General features: G+C 40.6%; 1 protein-coding gene, 10 non-coding genes and 1 pseudogene across 12 annotated transcripts in view; all 12 read right to left on the bottom strand.

Moving 5' to 3' along the window:
• Positions 1-13,498, bottom strand: part of klhl36 (kelch-like family member 36) — a 215,850-nt gene that overhangs the window by 151,679 nt on the left and 50,673 nt on the right. The gene's annotated exons all lie outside the window — the stretch shown is intronic.
• LOC133631642 (U1 spliceosomal RNA) lies at positions 890-1,053 on the bottom strand. The gene has a single exon (XR_009821549.1). It is a non-coding gene; the product is annotated as a U1 spliceosomal RNA (small nuclear RNA).
• Positions 1,951-2,141, bottom strand: LOC133631626 (U2 spliceosomal RNA). Its single transcript, XR_009821533.1, has one exon. It is a non-coding gene; the product is annotated as a U2 spliceosomal RNA (small nuclear RNA).
• On the bottom strand, positions 3,045-3,208 carry LOC133631631 (U1 spliceosomal RNA). Its single transcript, XR_009821538.1, has one exon. It is a non-coding gene; the product is annotated as a U1 spliceosomal RNA (small nuclear RNA).
• On the bottom strand, positions 4,103-4,293 carry LOC133631617 (U2 spliceosomal RNA). Its single transcript, XR_009821525.1, has one exon. It is a non-coding gene; the product is annotated as a U2 spliceosomal RNA (small nuclear RNA).
• Positions 5,197-5,360, bottom strand: LOC133631620 (U1 spliceosomal RNA). Its single transcript, XR_009821527.1, has one exon. It is a non-coding gene; the product is annotated as a U1 spliceosomal RNA (small nuclear RNA).
• On the bottom strand, positions 6,255-6,445 carry LOC133631654 (U2 spliceosomal RNA). Its single transcript, XR_009821561.1, has one exon. It is a non-coding gene; the product is annotated as a U2 spliceosomal RNA (small nuclear RNA).
• Positions 7,349-7,512, bottom strand: LOC133631588 (U1 spliceosomal RNA). Its single transcript, XR_009821500.1, has one exon. It is a non-coding gene; the product is annotated as a U1 spliceosomal RNA (small nuclear RNA).
• On the bottom strand, positions 8,409-8,599 carry LOC133631652 (U2 spliceosomal RNA). The gene has a single exon (XR_009821559.1). It is a non-coding gene; the product is annotated as a U2 spliceosomal RNA (small nuclear RNA).
• Positions 9,503-9,653, bottom strand: LOC133631593 (U1 spliceosomal RNA; annotated as a pseudogene).
• LOC133631603 (U2 spliceosomal RNA) lies at positions 11,697-11,887 on the bottom strand. Its single transcript, XR_009821511.1, has one exon. It is a non-coding gene; the product is annotated as a U2 spliceosomal RNA (small nuclear RNA).
• Positions 12,791-12,954, bottom strand: LOC133631608 (U1 spliceosomal RNA). Its single transcript, XR_009821515.1, has one exon. It is a non-coding gene; the product is annotated as a U1 spliceosomal RNA (small nuclear RNA).

Below are 13,498 nucleotides of genomic sequence, written 5' to 3'. Positions count from 1 at the left end.
AGAAGGGAGCATGTCATTCCGGACACAACAACCTAAAGTGACGGTTACACACATTTATTAACCACAACGTCACATATCAACACACCAAACAACAACCATGCACTTTTTGAATGACTGCATTATTTTGAAGGCTGCAAATACTTTTAATGAACGGAAGTGTTTGATCACTCCTGCTTGTCATGGTCACGTGGTACACGTCAGTCCAATAGTAAGCGGCGAAATACATTTTTCAAACATTCGCATCGCCCCAGTCTCATTCAACCAAACAAACAATGCATAGTCTTCAATATAAAATACATAAATGTTGGTGGTTGGTAGAATATTTTAGCAAAAGGTAAAGTAGCTTTGATCAACATTTGACCAATATAATTGTCGAGCCCGCCTCATGACCAAACTACTTCCGGCTTATTTCTTGTGCCATTGAGACAAACGCTTCCGCCACCAAGTGACGTGGAGTGGTAACTACATCACTTAAAACCGGACATGAAGGCAACACATAAAACTTAAGCATTACTTGTAACTAACACGTAATACAATTTATAACAATTACCCATGTAAAATGCTTAGAAATTCTTTATAGTAATTTCTCAGTACCTGTACTGATAAAACAACACAGGTTGTGTTGTTGAAAGCATAGCAGCATAGGTGCAAAGTTGTTACCAGTAGGTGGCAGTACAACACCAGCTTTCCGTACACTCGCTGCATGATCAGTCAGGTTGAATTGTTGTTTTGTTTGCAATTCAAAGTCAGTGACAATCTTTAACATTGTAATATGTGCTACTCAACACTAGATGGTGGCAACATTGACATGTGTTCATTTCAATAACAGAACATGTACTTAATCTGAGGACATGATACATTTAGTGTGTATTATCATTAAACAGATGATCAGGGGAGAGCGCGAACGCAGTCCCCCACTACCACAAATTTTGCAGTCGAGATTCCCACATTTGGGGAATTCGTAAGGGTCAGCACAGCCGGAGTGCAATGGCAGAGCCTCACCCTAGGTGAACCACCTTCTTGATCATGGTAACTCCCCTGCCAGGTAAGTATGAGTTGTACATGGCTCACACACACAGGTCATTCACACACACACCATGTTAAGTGATGGGCTCATCGCGTGCACACTAGCAAACACACACACTCAAAAGCCTGCACATGTACAAGAGTCTACTACACAACATTGTTGGATCATTACAATATTATCACTATTTATATTACACTTGAACACAACTATTTGTTCCCATCATGCAATCTACACTACTACGCCTAGCCTGTACTGGAAGGGTCTGGGTGTCCCTGCCTCCCTTTACAGCCACTTCCTGTTTCTTGGTTTGGGACAGTAACACATGTTATACTGTCACCATCTAGTGGTGGGTAGCACACACTACACCGTTTAAGATTTTCACTGACATCAAACTTGAACAACTTTATAATGAAACATAACAAATCACATTTAAATTAGCTTGAAAAAAACAACTAATTCCAATACAAAATATTGGGCAATATCTGAAAAATGCTGTTCACAAACACCTTCCGTCTAATTTGACTTAGTTGGAAATGCTTTGCGAAGAAGAATGGGCAAACATGTCAGTCTTTCGATGTGCAAAACCGGTAGTAACAGACCCAAAGACATGCAACTGTTTGCAACTCTTCCACACCATATGTGTTCAGTTTTCTGTTCGTCTACAACAAACAAAGTCCGGTTTCATCCGTTTAAAGTTTGCATGTTTAAAACTACATGTAAAGAAAGGGACGACTTTACCTGCAAGTACCCACATCATTCCGGGTGGTAATTGTGTTGTGCACAATGAACATGTACGCAACTATAACCATATTATCTCAGCCTAACACTGTCCACACATTAATGCTGTAGAACTCAGTGACTTGTTGTACTATCAACTGTATTTCAGATATTAATAGTGACATTTTAATTGATTTTGACAAGAGAGGAGGTGCACCGTTTCTGGAGGTACTGCAATACCAGATCGATGCGTGGAGTGGACAGAGCAAGCCCCTATTCCATCTCCCTGATCCAAAAATCAATTTAATATATGGTCCCCGGATAGGGGACGTATCAGATATTAAACTGATAAGAACAGATACTACACTTGATCTTAGCCAAAAGGCCGAGAAGCGATGCCACTAAGTCGTCAGAAGGGAGCATGTCATTCCGGACACAATAACCTAAAGTGACGGTTACACACATTTATTAACCACAACGTCACATATCAACACACCAAACAACAACCATGCACTTTTTGAATGACTGCATTATTTTGAAGGCTGCAAATACTTTTAATGAACGGAAGTGTTTGATCACTCCTGCTTGTCATGGTCACGTGGTACACGTCAGTCCAATAGTAAGCGGCGAAATACATTTTTCAAACATTCGCATCGCCCCAGTCTCATTCAACCAAACAAACAATGCATAGTCTTCAATATAAAATACATAAATGTTGGTGGTTGGTAGAATATTTTAGCAAAAGGTAAAGTAGCTTTGATCAACATTTGACCAATATAATTGTCGAGCCCGCCTCATGACCAAACTACTTCCGGCTTATTTCTTGTGCCATTGAGACAAACGCTTCCGCCACCAAGTGACGTGGAGTGGTAACTACATCACTTAAAACCGGACATGAAGGCAACACATAAAACTTAAGCATTACTTGTAACTAACACGTAATACAATTTATAACAATTACCCATGTAAAATGCTTAGAAATTCTTTATAGTAATTTCTCAGTACCTGTACTGATAAAACAACACAGGTTGTGTTGTTGAAAGCATAGCAGCATAGGTGCAAAGTTGTTACCAGTAGGTGGCAGTACAACACCAGCTTTCCGTACACTCGCTGCATGATCAGTCAGGTTGAATTGTTGTTTTGTTTGCAATTCAAAGTCAGTGACAATCTTTAACATTGTAATATGTGCTACTCAACACTAGATGGTGGCAACATTGACATGTGTTCATTTCAATAACAGAACATGTAATTAATCTGAGGACATGATACATTTAGTGTGTATTATCATTAAACAGATGATCAGGGGAGAGCGCGAACGCAGTCCCCCACTACCACAAATTTTGCAGTCGAGATTCCCACATTTGGGGAATTCGTAAGGGTCAGCACAGCCGGAGTGCAATGGCAGAGCCTCACCCTAGGTGAACCACCTTCTTGATCATGGTAACTCCCCTGCCAGGTAAGTATGAGTTGTACATGGCTCACACACACAAGTCATTCACACACACACCATGTTAAGTGATGGGCTCATCGCGTGCACACTAGCAAACACACACACTCAAAAGCCTGCACATGTACAAGAGTCTACTACACAACATTGTTTGATCATTACAATATTATCACTATTTATATTACACTTGAACACAACTATTTGTTCCCATCATGCAATCTACACTACTACGCCTAGCCTGTACTGGAAGGGTCTGGGTGTCCCTGCCTCCCTTTACAGCCACTTCCTGTTTCTTGGTTTGGGACAGTAACACATGTTATACTGTCACCATCTAGTGGTGGGTAGCACACACTACACCGTTTAAGATTTTCACTGACATCAAACTTGAACAACTTTATAATGAAACATAACAAATCACATTTAAATTAGCTTGAAAAAAACAACTAATTCCAATACAAAATATTGGGCAATATCTGAAAAATGCTGTTCACAAACACCTTCCGTCTAATTTGACTTAGTTGGAAATGCTTTGCGAAGAAGAATGGGCAAACATGTCAGTCTTTCGATGTGCAAAACCGGTAGTAACAGACCCAAAGACATGCAACTGTTTGCAACTCTTCCACACCATATGTGTTCAGTTTTCTGTTCGTCTACAACAAACAAAGTCCGGTTTCATCCGTTTAAAGTTTGCATGTTTAAAACTACATGTAAAGAAAGGGACGAGTTTACCTGCAAGTACCCACATCATTCCGGGTGGTAATTGTGTTGTGCACAATGAACATGTACGCAACTATAACCATATTATCTCAGCCTAACACTGTCCACACATTAATGCTGTAGAACTCAGTGACTTGTTGTACTATCAACTGTATTTCAGATATTAATAGTGACATTTTAATTGATTTTGACAAGAGGGGTGCACCGTTTCTGGAGGTACTGCAATACCAGATCGATGCGTGGAGTGGACAGAGCAAGCCCCTATTCCATCTCCCTGATCCAAAAATCAATTTAATATATGGTCCCCGGATAGGGGACGTATCAGATATTAAACTGATAAGAACAGATACTACACTTGATCTTAGCCAAAAGGCCGAGAAGCGATGCCACTAAGTCGTCAGAAGGGAGCATGTCATTCCGGACACAATAACCTAAAGTGACGGTTACACACATTTATTAACCACAACGTCACATATCAACACACCAAACAACAACCATGCACTTTTTGAATGACTGCATTATTTTGAAGGCTGCAAATACTTTTAATGAACGGAAGTGTTTGATCACTCCTGCTTGTCATGGTCACGTGGTACACGTCAGTCCAATAGTAAGCGGCGAAATACATTTTTCAAACATTCGCATCGCCCCAGTCTCATTCAACCAAACAAACAATGCATAGTCTTCAATATAAAATACATAAATGTTGGTGGTTGGTAGAATATTTTAGCAAAAGGTAAAGTAGCTTTGATCAACATTTGACCAATATAATTGTCGAGCCCGCCTCATGACCAAACTACTTCCGGCTTATTTCTTGTGCCATTGAGACAAACGCTTCCGCCACCAAGTGACGTGGAGTGGTAACTACATCACTTAAAACCGGACATGAAGGCAACACATAAAACTTAAGCATTACTTGTAACTAACACGTAATACAATTTATAACAATTACCCATGTAAAATGCTTAGAAATTCTTTATAGTAATTTCTCAGTACCTGTACTGATAAAACAACACAGGTTGTGTTGTTGAAAGCATAGCAGCATAGGTGCAAAGTTGTTACCAGTAGGTGGCAGTACAACACCAGCTTTCCGTACACTCGCTGCATGATCAGTCAGGTTGAATTGTTGTTTTGTTTGCAATTCAAAGTCAGTGACAATCTTTAACATTGTAATATGTGCTACTCAACACTAGATGGTGGCAACATTGACATGTGTTCATTTCAATAACAGAACATGTAATTAATCTGAGGACATGATACATTTAGTGTGTATTATCATTAAACAGATGATCAGGGGAGAGCGCGAACGCAGTCCCCCACTACCACAAATTTTGCAGTCGAGATTCCCACATTTGGGGAATTCGTAAGGGTCAGCACAGCCGGAGTGCAATGGCAGAGCCTCACCCTAGGTGAACCACCTTCTTGATCATGGTAACTCCCCTGCCAGGTAAGTATGAGTTGTACATGGCTCACACACACAAGTCATTCACACACACACCATGTTAAGTGATGGGCTCATCGCGTGCACACTAGCAAACACACACACTCAAAAGCCTGCACATGTACAAGAGTCTACTACACAACATTGTTTGATCATTACAATATTATCACTATTTATATTACACTTGAACACAACTATTTGTTCCCATCATGCAATCTACACTACTACGCCTAGCCTGTACTGGAAGGGTCTGGGTGTCCCTGCCTCCCTTTACAGCCACTTCCTGTTTCTTGGTTTGGGACAGTAACACATGTTATACTGTCACCATCTAGTGGTGGGTAGCACACACTACACCGTTTAAGATTTTCACTGACATCAAACTTGAACAACTTTATAATGAAACATAACAAATCACATTTAAATTAGCTTGAAAAAAACAACTAATTCCAATACAAAATATTGGGCAATATCTGAAAAATGCTGTTCACAAACACCTTCCGTCTAATTTGACTTAGTTGGAAATGCTTTGCGAAGAAGAATGGGCAAACATGTCAGTCTTTCGATGTGCAAAACCGGTAGTAACAGACCCAAAGACATGCAACTGTTTGCAACTCTTCCACACCATATGTGTTCAGTTTTCTGTTCGTCTACAACAAACAAAGTCCGGTTTCATCCGTTTAAAGTTTGCATGTTTAAAACTACATGTAAAGAAAGGGACGAGTTTACCTGCAAGTACCCACATCATTCCGGGTGGTAATTGTGTTGTGCACAATGAACATGTACGCAACTATAACCATATTATCTCAGCCTAACACTGTCCACACATTAATGCTGTAGAACTCAGTGACTTGTTGTACTATCAACTGTATTTCAGATATTAATAGTGACATTTTAATTGATTTTGACAAGAGGGGTGCACCGTTTCTGGAGGTACTGCAATACCAGATTGATGCGTGGAGTGGACAGAGCAAGCCCCTATTCCATCTCCCTGATCCAAAAATCAATTTAATATATGGTCCCCGGATAGGGGACGTATCAGATATTAAACTGATAAGAACAGATACTACACTTGATCTTAGCCAAAAGGCCGAGAAGCGATGCCACTAAGTCGTCAGAAGGGAGCATGTCATTCCGGACACAACAACCTAAAGTGACGGTTACACACATTTATTAACCACAACGTCACATATCAACACACCAAACAACAACCATGCACTTTTTGAATGACTGCATTATTTTGAAGGCTGCAAATACTTTTAATGAACGGAAGTGTTTGATCACTCCTGCTTGTCATGGTCACGTGGTACACGTCAGTCCAATAGTAAGCGGCGAAATACATTTTTCAAACATTCGCATCGCCCCAGTCTCATTCAACCAAACAAACAATGCATAGTCTTCAATATAAAATACATAAATGTTGGTGGTTGGTAGAATATTTTAGCAAAAGGTAAAGTAGCTTTGATCAACATTTGACCAATATAATTGTCGAGCCCGCCTCATGACCAAACTACTTCCGGCTTATTTCTTGTGCCATTGAGACAAACGCTTCCGCCACCAAGTGACGTGGAGTGGTAACTACATCACTTAAAACCGGACATGAAGGCAACACATAAAACTTAAGCATTACTTGTAACTAACACGTAATACAATTTATAACAATTACCCATGTAAAATGCTTAGAAATTCTTTATAGTAATTTCTCAGTACCTGTACTGATAAAACAACACAGGTTGTGTTGTTGAAAGCATAGCAGCATAGGTGCAAAGTTGTTACCAGTAGGTGGCAGTACAACACCAGCTTTCCGTACACTCGCTGCATGATCAGTCAGGTTGAATTGTTGTTTTGTTTGCAATTCAAAGTCAGTGACAATCTTTAACATTGTAATATGTGCTACTCAACACTAGATGGTGGCAACATTGACATGTGTTCATTTCAATAACAGAACATGTAATTAATCTGAGGACATGATACATTTAGTGTGTATTATCATTAAACAGATGATCAGGGGAGAGCGCGAACGCAGTCCCCCACTACCACAAATTTTGCAGTCGAGATTCCCACATTTGGGGAATTCGTAAGGGTCAGCACAGCCGGAGTGATATGGCAGAGCCTCACCCTAGGTGAACCACCTTCTTGATCATGGTAACTCCCCTGCCAGGTAAGTATGAGTTGTACATGGCTCACACACACAAGTCATTCACACACACACCATGTTAAGTGATGGGCTCATCGCGTGCACACTAGCAAACACACACACTCAACAGCCTGCACATGTACAAGAGTCTACTACACAACATTGTTTGATCATTACAATATTATCACTATTTATATTACACTTGAACACAACTATTTGTTCCCATCATGCAATCTACACTAATACGCCTAGCCTGTACTGGAAGGGTCTGGGTGTCCCTGCTTCCCTTTACAGCCACTTCCTGTTTCTTTGTTTGGGACAGTAACACAGTTATACTGTCACCATCTAGTGGTGGGTAGCACACACTACACCGTTTAAGATTTTTACTGACATCAAACTTGAACAACTTTATAATGAAACATAACAAATCACATTTAAATTAGCTTGAAAAAAACAACTAATTCCAATACAAAATATTGGGCAATATCTGAAAAATGCTGTTCACAAACACCTTCCGTCTAATTTGACTTAGTTGGAAATGCTTTGCGAAGAAGAATGGGCAAACATGTCAGTCTTTCGATGTGCAAAACCGGTAGTAACAGACCCAAAGACATGCAACTGTTTGCAACTCTTCCACACCATATGTGTTCAGTTTTCTGTTCGTCTACAACAAACAAAGTCCGGTTTCATCCGTTTAAAGTTTGCATGTTTAAAACTACATGTAAAGAAAGGGACGACTTTACCTGCAAGTACCCACATCATTCCGGGTGGTAATTGTGTTGTGCACAATGAACATGTACGCAACTATAACCATATTATCTCAGCCTAACACTGTCCACACATTAATGCTGTAGAACCCAGTGACTTGTTGTACTATCAACTGTATTTCAGATATTAATAGTGACATTTTAATTGATTTTGACAAGAGAGGAGGTGCACAGTTTCTGGAGGTACTGCAATACCAGATCGATGCGTGGAGTGGACAGAGCAAGCCCTTATTCCATCTCCCTGATCCAAAAATCAATTTAATATATGGTCCCCGGATAGGGGACGTATCAGATATTAAACTGATAAGAACAGATACTACACTTGATCTTAGCCAAAAGGCCGAGAAGCGATGCCACTAAGTCGTCAGAAGGGAGCATGTCATTCCGGACACAACAACCTAAAGTGACGGTTACACACATTTATTAACCACAACGTCACATATCAACACACCAAACAACAACCATAAGCTTTTTGAATGACTGCATTATTTTGAAGGCTGCAAATACTTTTAATGAACGGAAGTGTTTGATCACTCCTGCTTGTCATGGTCACGTGGTACACGTCAGTCCAATAGTAAGCGGCGAAATACATTTTTCAAACATTCGCATCGCCCCAGTCTCATTCAACCAAACAAACAATGCATAGTCTTCAATATAAAATACATAAATGTTGGTGGTTGGTAGAATATTTTAGCAAAAGGTAAAGTAGCTTTGATCAACATTTGACCAATATAATTGTCGAGCCCGCCTCATGACCAAACTACTTCCAGCTTATTTCTTGTGCCATTGAGACAAACGCTTCAGCCACCAAGTGACGTGGAGTGGTAACTACATCACTTAAAACCGGACATGAAGGCAACACATAAAACTTAAGCATTACTTGTAACTAACACGTAATACAATTTATAACAATTACCCATGTAAAATGCTTAGAAATTCTTTATAGTAATTTCTCAGTACCTGTACTGATAAAACAACACAGGTTGTGTTGTTGAAAGCATAGCAGCATAGGTGCAAAGTTGTTACCAGTAGGTGGCAGTACAACACCAGCTTTCCGTACACTCGCTGCATGATCAGTCAGGTTGAATTGTTGTTTTGTTTGCAATTCAAAGTCAGTGACAATCTTTAACATTGTAATATGTGCTACTCAACACTAGATGGTGGCAACATTGACATGTGTTCATTTCAATAACAGAACATGTAATTAATCTGAGGACATGATACATTTAGTGTGTATTATCATTAAACAGATGATCAGGGGAGAGCGCGAACGCAGTCCCCCACTACCACAAATTTTGCAGTCGAGATTCCCACATTTGGGGAATTCGTAAGGGTCAGTACAGCCGGAGTGCAATGGCAGAGCCTCACCCTAGGTCAGGGGTCGGCAACCTTTACCACTCAAAGAGCCATTTTGGCAAGTTTCACAAATTAAAGAAAGTGATGGGAGCCACAAAAAAAATTTACAATTTAAAATGAAAAACACTGCATACAGAGCTTAAATGCTTTGTGCTATATTAACCAGGGGTCTCCGACACACGCACCGGCACGCACTTTAATGTGGACATTTGATGTTAGTGCAGCCCGCGAGTTTTGAATGAATGGCGCTTGATAGCGTCATACTTGCCAATCCTCTCATTTTTCCCCGGGAGACTCCCGAATAACAGAGCGTGATGACACCGCCCTCTACAGTATGCCTGCTTGACCACACATAAGTGACAGCAAGGCGTACTACCTCAGCAACCACACATCTTACACTGACGGTGCCAATACCCAGAATCCCATGCAGCACTAACTCTTCCGTACTAGTTCAGCAACCACACATCTTACACTGACGGTACCAATACACATCTGACACTGACGGTACCAATACACATCTTACACTGACGGTACCAATACCCAGAATCCCATGCAGCACTAACTCTTCCGCTCAACCAACGCAAGGAGAGGGGGGGGGGGGGGTTGATGTGTGGGGGGGTTGTGGTAGCGGGGTGTATAATCTAGACCGGAAGAGTTATGACTGCATGGGATTCTGGGTAATGGTTGTGTTGTGTTTATGTTGTGTTACAGTGCAGATGTTCTCCAGAAATGTGTTTTTCATTCTTTTTTGGTGTGGGTTCACAGTGTGGCGCATATTTGTAACGTAACAATGTTAAAGTTGTTTGATACGGCTACCGTCAGTGTAAGCTGTGTGGCTGATGAGTAAGTATGCTTTGCTGTCTCCTGTGTGTGCGATTAATAACAACATGCAACATGCGGCTGGACTGGCACGCTGTATGTAAATGCTATAGAGGACAATTACTGCAGTGCAATCAGGGCATGCCCTTTATCTAGTATTTATAGTCTAAATAGGATTATTTTTTCCCTGGGAGTTATTTATGAGAGACACTGAGATCCATAAGTCTCCTGGGAAAATCGGGGGGTCGGCAAGTATGTAGCTGAGCCGCATCAGAGTGGTCAAAGAGCCGCATGCGGCTCCGGAGCCGCGGGTTGCCGACCCCTGCCCTAGGTGAACCACCTTCTTGATCATGGTAACTCCCCTGCCAGGTAAGTATGAGTTGTACATGGCTCACACACACAAGTCATTCACACACACACCATGTTAAGTGATGGGCTCATCGCGTGCACACTAGCAAACACACACACTCAAAAGCCTGCACATGTACAAGAGTCTACTACACAACATTGTTTGATCATTACAATATTATCACTATTTATATTACACTTGAACACAACTATTTGTTCCCATCATGCAATCTACACTAATACGCCTAGCCTGTACTGGAAGGGTCTGGGTGTCCCTGCTTCCCTTTACAGCCACTTCCTGTTTCTTTGTTTGGGACAGTAACACATGTTATACTGTCACCATCTAGTGGTGGGTAGCACACACTACACCGTTTAAGATTTTTACTGACATCAAACTTGAACAACTTTATAATGAAACATAACAAATCACATTTAAATTAGCTTGAAAAAAACAACTAATTCCAATACAAAATATTGGGCAATATCTGAAAAATGCTGTTCACAAACACCTTCCGTCTAATTTGACTTAGTTGGAAATGCTTTGCGAAGAAGAATGGGCAAACATGTCAGTCTTTCGATGTGCAAAACCGGTAGTAACAGACCCAAAGACATGCAACTGTTTGCAACTCTTCCACACCATATGTGTTCAGTTTTCTGTTCGTCTACAACAAACAAAGTCCGGTTTCATCCGTTTAAAGTTTGCATGTTTAAAACTACATGTAAAGAAAGGGACGACTTTACCTGCAAGTACCCACATCATTCCGGGTGGTAATTGTGTTGTGCACAATGAACATGTACGCAACTATAACCATATTATCTCAGCCTAACACTGTCCACACATTAATGCTGTAGAACTCAGTGACTTGTTGTACTATCAACTGTATTTCAGATATTAATAGTGACATTTTAATTGATTTTGACAAGAGAGGGGGTGCACCGTTTCTGGAGGTACTGCAATACCAGATCGATGCGTGGAGTGGACAGAGCAAGCCCCTATTCCATCTCCCTGATCCAAAAATCAATTTAATATATGGTCCCCGGATAGGGGACGTATCAGATATTAAACTGATAAGAACAGATACTACACTTGATCTTAGCCAAAAGGCCGAGAAGCGATGCCACTAAGTCGTCAGAAGGGAGCATGTCATTCCGGACACAACAACCTAAAGTGACGGTTACACACATTTATTAACCACAACGTCACATATCAACACACCAAACAACAACCATAAGCTTTTTGAATGACTGCATTATTTTGAAGGCTGCAAATACTTTTAATGAACGGAAGTGTTTGATCACTCCTGCTTGTCATGGTCACGTGGTACACGTCAGTCCAATAGTAAGCGGCGAAATACATTTTTCAAACATTCGCATCGCCCCAGTCTCATTCAACCAAACAAACAATGCATAGTCTTCAATATAAAATACATAAATGTTGGTGGTTGGTAGAATATTTTAGCAAAAGGTAAAGTAGCTTTGATCAACATTTGACCAATATAATTGTCGAGCCCGCCTCATGACCAAACTACTTCCGGCTTATTTCTTGTGCCATTGAGACAAACGCTTCAGCCACCAAGTGACGTGGAGTGGTAACTACATCACTTAAAACCGGACATGAAGGCAACACATAAAACTTAAGCATTACTTGTAACTAACACGTAATACAATTTATAACAATTACCCATGTAAAATGCTTAGAAATTCTTTATAGTAATTTCTCAGTACCTGTACTGATAAAACAACACAGGTTGTGTTGTTGAAAGCATAGCAGCATAGGTGCAAAGTTGTTACCAGTAGGTGGCAGTACAACACCAGCTTTCCGTACACTCGCTGCATGATCAGTCAGGTTGAATTGTTGTTTTGTTTGCAATTCAAAGTCAGTGACAATCTTTAACATTGTAATATGTGTTACTCAACACTAGATGGTGGCAACATTGACATGTGTTCATTTCAATAACAGAACATGTAATTAATCTGAGGACATGATACATTTAGTGTGTATTATCATTAAACAGATGATCAGGGGAGAGCGCGAACGCAGTCCCCCACTACCACAAATTTTGCAGTCGAGATTCCCACATTTGGGGAATTCGTAAGGGTCAGCACAGCCGGAGTGCAATGGCAGAGCCTCACCCTAGGTGAACCACCTTCTTGATCATGGTAACTCCCCTGCCAGGTAAGTATGAGTTGTACATGGCTCACACACACAAGTCATTCACACACACACCATGTTAAGTGATGGGCTCATCGCGTGCACACTAGCAAACACACACACTCAAAAGCCTGCACATGTACAAGAGTCTACTACACAACATTGTTGGATCATTACAATATTATCACTATTTATATTACACTTGAACACAACTATTTGTTCCCATCATGCAATCTACACTACTACGCCTAGCCTGTACTGGAAGGGTCTGGGTGTCCCTGCCTCCCTTTACAGCCACTTCCTGTTTCTTGGTTTGGGACAGTAACACATGTTATACTGTCACCATCTAGTGGTGGGTAGCACACACTACACCGTTTAAGATTTTCACTGACATCAAACTTGAACAACTTTATAATGAAACATAACAAATCACATTTAAATTAGCTTGAAAAAAACAACTAATTCCAATACAAAATATTGGGCAATATCTGAAAAATGCTGTTCACAAACACCTTCCGTCTAATTTGACTTAGTTGGAAATGCTTTGCGAAGAAGAATGGGCAAACATGTCAGTCT

Source organism: Entelurus aequoreus, linkage group LG16 (assembly GCF_033978785.1).
Source record: "Entelurus aequoreus isolate RoL-2023_Sb linkage group LG16, RoL_Eaeq_v1.1, whole genome shotgun sequence".
Taxonomy (NCBI): Eukaryota; Metazoa; Chordata; class Actinopteri; order Syngnathiformes; family Syngnathidae; genus Entelurus; species Entelurus aequoreus.
The sequence above is the reverse complement of the archived record's forward strand: the minus strand, read 5'-3'. Positions and strand labels throughout refer to the sequence as shown.